Below are 6,742 nucleotides of genomic sequence, written 5' to 3'. Positions count from 1 at the left end.
CTGGATAACTTAGTATCTGCAGCAAAGTGTTTAGTAGCAAAAGTGGTATGATAATAATGGTAACGGTAGCAAAAGTAAAGATAAATGTTTTTGGGTGTTTGTAGTAGTTGTAACAGGAGCAACGAAAAAGTAAATAAGTGAAGAACAATATATGAAAAGCTCGTAGGCAATGGATCAGTGATGGATAATTATGCCGGATGCGATTCCTCATGCAATAGTTATAACATAGGGTGATATAGAACTAGCTCCAATTCAGCAACGTAATGTAGGCATGTATTCCGTAAATAGTCATATGTGCTTATGGAAAAGAACTTGCATGACATCTTTTGTCCTACCCTCCCGTGGCAGCGGGGTCCTAGCGGAAACTAAGGGATATTAAGGCCTCCTTTTAATAGAGAACCAGACCAAAGCATTAACACATAGTGAATACATGAACTCCTCAAACTACGGTCATCACCGAGAAGTATCCCGATTATTGTCACTTCGGGGTTGTCGGATCATAACACATAATAGGTGACTATAGACTTGCAAGATAGGATCAAGAACACACATATATTCATGAAAACATAATAGGTTCAGATCTGAAATCATGGCACTCGGGCCCTAGTGGCAAGCATTAAGCATAGCAAAGTCATAGAAACATCAATCTCAGAACATAGTGGATACTAGGGATCAAACCCTAACAAAACTAACTTGATTACATTGTAAATCTCATCCAACCCATCACCGTCCAACAAGCCTACGATGGAATTACTCACGCACGGCGGTGAGCATCATGAAATTGGTGATGGAGGATGGTTGATGATGACGACGGCGACGAATCCCCCCTCTCCGGAGCCCCGAACGGACTCCAGATCAGCCCTCCCGAGAGAGATTAGGGCTTGGCGGCGGCTCCGTGTCGTGAAACGCGATGAAACTTTTTTCTTGATTTTTTTATCCCCGAGACGGTATATATGGAGTTGGAGTTGAGGTCGGGAGGTGTCCAGGGGGCCCACGAGATAGGAGGGCGCGCCCTGGGGGGGGGTGCCCCCTGTCTCGTGGACAGCCCGTGGGCCCCCTGGCCTTGATTCTTTCGCCAAAAATTCTTATTAATTCTGGAAAGTGCCTCCGTAGATTTCCAGGACATTCCGAGAACTTTTCTTTTCTACACATAAAACATCATCATGGCAGTTCTGCTGAAAACAGCGTTGGTTCGGGTTAGTTTCATTCAAATCATGCAAGTTAGAGTCCAAAACAAGATCATAAGTGTTTGGAAAAGTAGATACGTTGGAGACGTATCAACTCCCCCAAGCTTAAACCTTTGCTTGTCCTCAAGCAATTCAGTTGATACACTGAAAGTGATAAAGAAAAACTTTTGCAAACTCTGTTTGCTCTTGTTGTTGTAACATGAAAAGCTAGCATTCAAGTTTCAACAAATATTATGAACTAACCATACTAACAATAACACATAGGTCTTACAATTACTCATATCAATAACATAATCAGCTAGCGAGCTATAATAATAAAACTCGGATGACAACACTTTATCAAAATAATCATAACATGATATAATAGAATGGTATCTCGCTAGCCCTTTCTGAGACTGCAAAACATAAATGCAGAGCACCTTTAAAGATCAAGGACTGACTAAACATTGTAATTCATGGTAAAAGAGATCCAGTCAAGTCATACCCAATATAAACCAATAATAATGAATGCAAATGACAGTGTGCTCTCCAGTGGGTGCTTTTTAATAAGAAGGGATGATGAATCAACATAAAAGTAAATAGACAGGCCCTTCGCAGAGGGAAGCAGGAATTTGTAGAGGTGCCAGAGCTCGATTTTTAAAATAGAGATTGAATAACATTTTGAGCGGCATACTTTTGCTGTCAACGCAACAACTATGAGATGGCTGTATCTTCCATACTACATGCATTATAGGCAGTTCCCAAACAGAATGGTAAAGGTTATACTCCGCCAACCACCAACAAGCATCAATCTATGGCTTGCTCGAAACAACGAGTGCCTCCAACATACAACAACCCTGGGGGAGTTTTGTTTAATTATTTTGATTTGCTTTGATCTTTTTGGATCATGGGACTGGGCATTCTGGTTACCGTCCCTTTCTTGTGAATGAGGAGCGGAGTCCACTCCTCGTGAGAATAACCCACCTAGCATGGAAGATATAGACAGCCCTAGTTGAAACATGAGCTGCTCGAGCATACAAAATAGAATTTCATTTGAAGGTTTGGAGTTTGGCACATACAAATTTACTTGGAACAGCAGGTAAATACCGCATATAGGCAGGTATATTGGACTCATATGGAACATCTTTGGGGATTAAGGAGTTTGGATGCACAAGCAGTATTCCTGCTTAGTACAGGTGAAGGCTAGCAAAAGACTGGGAAGCGACCAACTGAGAGAGCGACAACAGTCATAAACATGCATTAAAGTTAATTTACACTGAGTACAAGCATGAGTAGGATATAATCTACCATGAACATAAATATCATGAAGGCTATGTTGATTTGATTCAACTACATGCGTGAACATGTGCCAAGTCGAGTCACTTAATACATTCAAAGGAGGATACCATCCCATCATACCACATCATAATCATTCTAATAGCATGTTGGCACGCAAGGTAAACCATTATAACTCATAGCTAATCAAGCATGGCACAAGCAACTATAATCTCTAAATGTCATTGCAAATTTGTTTACTTCAAAATAGCTGACTCAGGAACGATGAATCATCATATTTACAAAAACAAGAGAGGTTGAGTTCATACCAGCTTTTCTCATCCCAATAAGTCCATCATATATCATCATTATTGCCTTTCACTTGCACGACCGAATGATGTGTATAATAATAAGAGTGCATGTGCATTGGACTAAGATGGAATCTGCAAGCATTCAACTCAAGAGAGAAGACAAGTAATATGGGCTCTAAGTTAAATAAACAATCATGCATATAAGAGCCACTAAGCATTTTCAATATGGTCTTCTCGACCCCCAAAAGAAAGAAAAGAAAATAAAACTATTTACATGGGAAAACTCCCAACAAGCAAAAAGAAGAACTAGAAATCTTTTTGGGTTTTTATTTTAATTTATACTACAAGCAAGGAAATTAAACTAACTAATTTTTGGTTTTTTCTTAAGGTTTATCAAACACACAAGAAGATAACTAGAAAAAGAAATTTAAACTAACATGGATAATACAATGAAAGAGTATGAGCACCGACGACTAGTGTGTGAACATGAATGTAAAGTCGGTGAGAAATACGTACTCCCCCAAGCTTAGGCTTTTGGCCTAAGTTGGTCTAATACCAATGACCGCCTGGCTGATATCCATAAGAGTAGCCGGGGTAGTACTGAGATGAAGAGGCGACCGCCTCCTGAGCAGCAGCGTGTTGGCGAGCTGCCTCCATTCCCCTCTCATATTCAGTGGCTTCTTCCCTGGTGACAACATATCTTCCTTTTGTCTGATAATCAAAAAGGTAGGGAGCAGGAAGAGTAACAGGGACGACGTTGCGTCTGTTATAGGTTAGTCGATAATGGAGGAATTGTTCATTCCTCTCAAGAAAATGATGATCAAACATAGCTTCTGTATCCAAATAAACAGGAGGTACAATCATATCCCCCTCTCGTGGAGCTATATTAAGAAAATTAGCCACATGGGTTGCATAAATTCCTCCAAAGAAATCTCCCCTTCTATTATTATTATGCAACCTACGTGCAACTATTACCCCCAAGTTATAACCTCTATAACTTGACACAACACTCTTGAGGACACAAAGATCAGGGGCACACATGTGACATACTTCGTCCTTACTATTAATGCATCTACCAATAAAGAGAGCAAAGTAATGTATAGTTGGAAAATGAATGCTCCCTATGGTAGCTTGTGTTACGTCCCTAGATTCTCCCACAGTAATAATAGCAAGAAAATCTCTAACTTCAGATTTGGAAGGATCATTAATATTACCCCACTGCGGAAGTTTGCAAGCAGTTATGAAATCCTCTAAATCCATGGTATAAGATGTATCATAAATATCAAACATAACACTAGGAGAATTACGCGAAGAAATATATTCGAACCTTGGAATCAGTCAATTGATAATATTGAGGACACTTATCTTGTAAGAAGTCCTCCGGCTCGGCATTACGCACGTACGCGTCAAATTCCTCCTCGAAGCTTGCTTCAACCATAAAATCATCGGATGGCCACTCGCAAGCCCGTACATTTGCGTCCCTTGGCAAATTAACATCTTGTTCACGTATAGCAATCCTTGGCCCTTTCTTTGCCGAGGAACCACCTTGGTACATTCTTCTAAGCATATTTCTTTTTCTGAATTTTTTTGAAATTTTAGTAACTTCAAAATAAAAGTGAATAAAACTAAACAAGATTGATAGCAACTACTCCTACAAGTGCCTAGAGCCTATATCATGCATTGGAATTGCTTGGGACCTCAAAAATTTAACATTCAAGCTCAAGAACATGGTCACCTATCCAGCAAAAATTTGCAATGAATAAAGCACTAGAACAAAAACTATTTGGACCAATGGAGGAGTCACATACCAAGCAACAATCTCCCAAAGCAGTTTTGCGAATGGAGCTTTGAGCTAAGAGATCGAAAATCGCAGCAAAACAAGCTAGAACTCGGGTTTGAGCTGGATGGGGATTTTTTTGGGTAGAAGATGAAGTGTGTGGGTGCTGGCATAAGTGGAAGGGACCCACCAGGGGCCCACGAGACAGGGGGCGCGCCCTCCTCTCTCGTGGCCTGGTGCTTGGCCCTCCTGCAGTATTTTCAGTGCCTAAAATCCTCAAATATTCCAAAAAAATCATACTAAATTTGCAGGGCATTTGGAGCACTTTTATTTTTGGACTATTTTTTAATGCACGGATAATTCAGAAAACAGACGAATAATACTATTTTTGCTTTAATTAATCTAAATAACAGAAAGTAAAAAGAGGGTACAAAAGGTTGTGCCTTCTAGTTTCATCCATCTCGTGATCATCAAAATGAACCCACTAACAAGGTTGATCAAGTCTTGTTAACAAACTCATTCCGAATAACACGGAACTGGAGAAATTTCAAATAACACTAAGTTACCTCAACGGGGATATGAAAATCCCCAACAATAAGAATATCATACTTTTTCTTGACAGTAGGGAGAGAAATTCAAAACCTCCAAAAAATAGTTGGAACTTTTTCAATAGAATTGATGCTATGAACTTGAGATTGTTTCCTCAGAAAGTGTACCGTATGCTCATTACCATTAACATGAAAAGTGACATTGCCTTTGTTGCAATCAATAACATCCCCTGCAGTATTAAGAAAAGGTCTACCAAGGATAATAGACATACTATCATCCTCAGGAATATCAAGAATAACAAAGTCCGTTAAAATAGTGACATTTGCAACTACAACAGGCACATCCTCACAAATACCGACATGTATAGCAGTTGATTTATCAGCCATTTGAAAAGATATTTCAGTAGGTGTCAACTTATTCAATTCAAGTCTACGATATAAAGAGAGAGGCATAACACTAACACCGGCTCCAAGATCACATAAAGCAGTTCTAACATAATTTCTTTTAATAGAGCATGGTATAGTTGGTACACCCGGATCTCCAAGTTTCTTTGGTATTCCACCCTTAAAAGTGTAATTAGCAAGCATGGTGGAAATTTTAGCTTCCGGTATCTTTCTTTTATTTGTGATGATATCCTTCATATACGTAGCATAAGGATTTACTTTAAGCATATCAGTTAAGCGCATACGTAAGAAAACATGTCTAATCATTTCAGCAAAGCGCTCGAAATCCTCATCATCCCTTGACTTGGATGGTTTAGGAGGAAAGGGCATGGGTTTCTGAACCCATGGTTCTCTTTATTTATCATGCTTCCTAGCAACAAAATCTCTCTTATCATAACGTGGATTCTTTGATTGTGGGTTATCAAGATCAACAGCAGGTTCAATCTCTACATCGTTGTCTTTGCTAGGTTGAGCATCAACATGAACATTATCATTAACATTATCACTAGGTTCATGTTCATCACCTGATTGTGTTTCAGCATCAGAGATAAAAATATCATTGGGATTCTCACGTGTGTCTACAGTAGGTTCACTAGAAGCATGCAAAGTTCTATCGTTTTTCTTTTTCTTCTTTTTAGAAGAACTAGGTGGCTCTAAATTATTTCTCTGAGAATCTTTCTCGATTCTCTTAGGGTGGCCTTCAGGATACAAAGGTTCCTGAGTCATTCTACCAGTACTAGTAGCCACTCTAACAGCAAAGTCTTTATTATTATTTAATTCATCAAGCAATTCATTTTGAGCTTTGAGTAGTTGCTCAGCTTGAGTAGCAACCATAGAAGCATATTTGCTAACGCGGTGAAGTTCATCTTTAACTCTAGCCAGATTATCACCTACGCGTCCTATCTCGAAAGCATTATTCTTTAACTCTCTACCAACATAAGCATTAAAACTTTCTTGTCTAGCCATAAAGTCATCAGATTCATCTAAGCATGGGCTATGAAATTTAGTAGAGGGTACTTCAACTTTATCATATCTATAGAGAGAATTTACCTTTACTACCTGTGTCGGGTTATCAAGACAATGTGGTTCTTCAGGAGGTAAATTAAGACCATGTATTTCTTCAATAGGAGGTAAATTATTAAGGGACATTTACATTTGTGCCCCTAACTCGAACCCACTACTCAGATTTGCCCCTAATTTTGAAGCATGCTCAAATTTGCC

This window comes from Triticum dicoccoides, chromosome 2B (genome assembly GCF_002162155.2).
Source record: "Triticum dicoccoides isolate Atlit2015 ecotype Zavitan chromosome 2B, WEW_v2.0, whole genome shotgun sequence".
NCBI lineage: Eukaryota > Viridiplantae > Streptophyta > Magnoliopsida > Poales > Poaceae > Triticum > Triticum dicoccoides.
Note: the sequence above shows the minus strand (reverse complement) of the source record.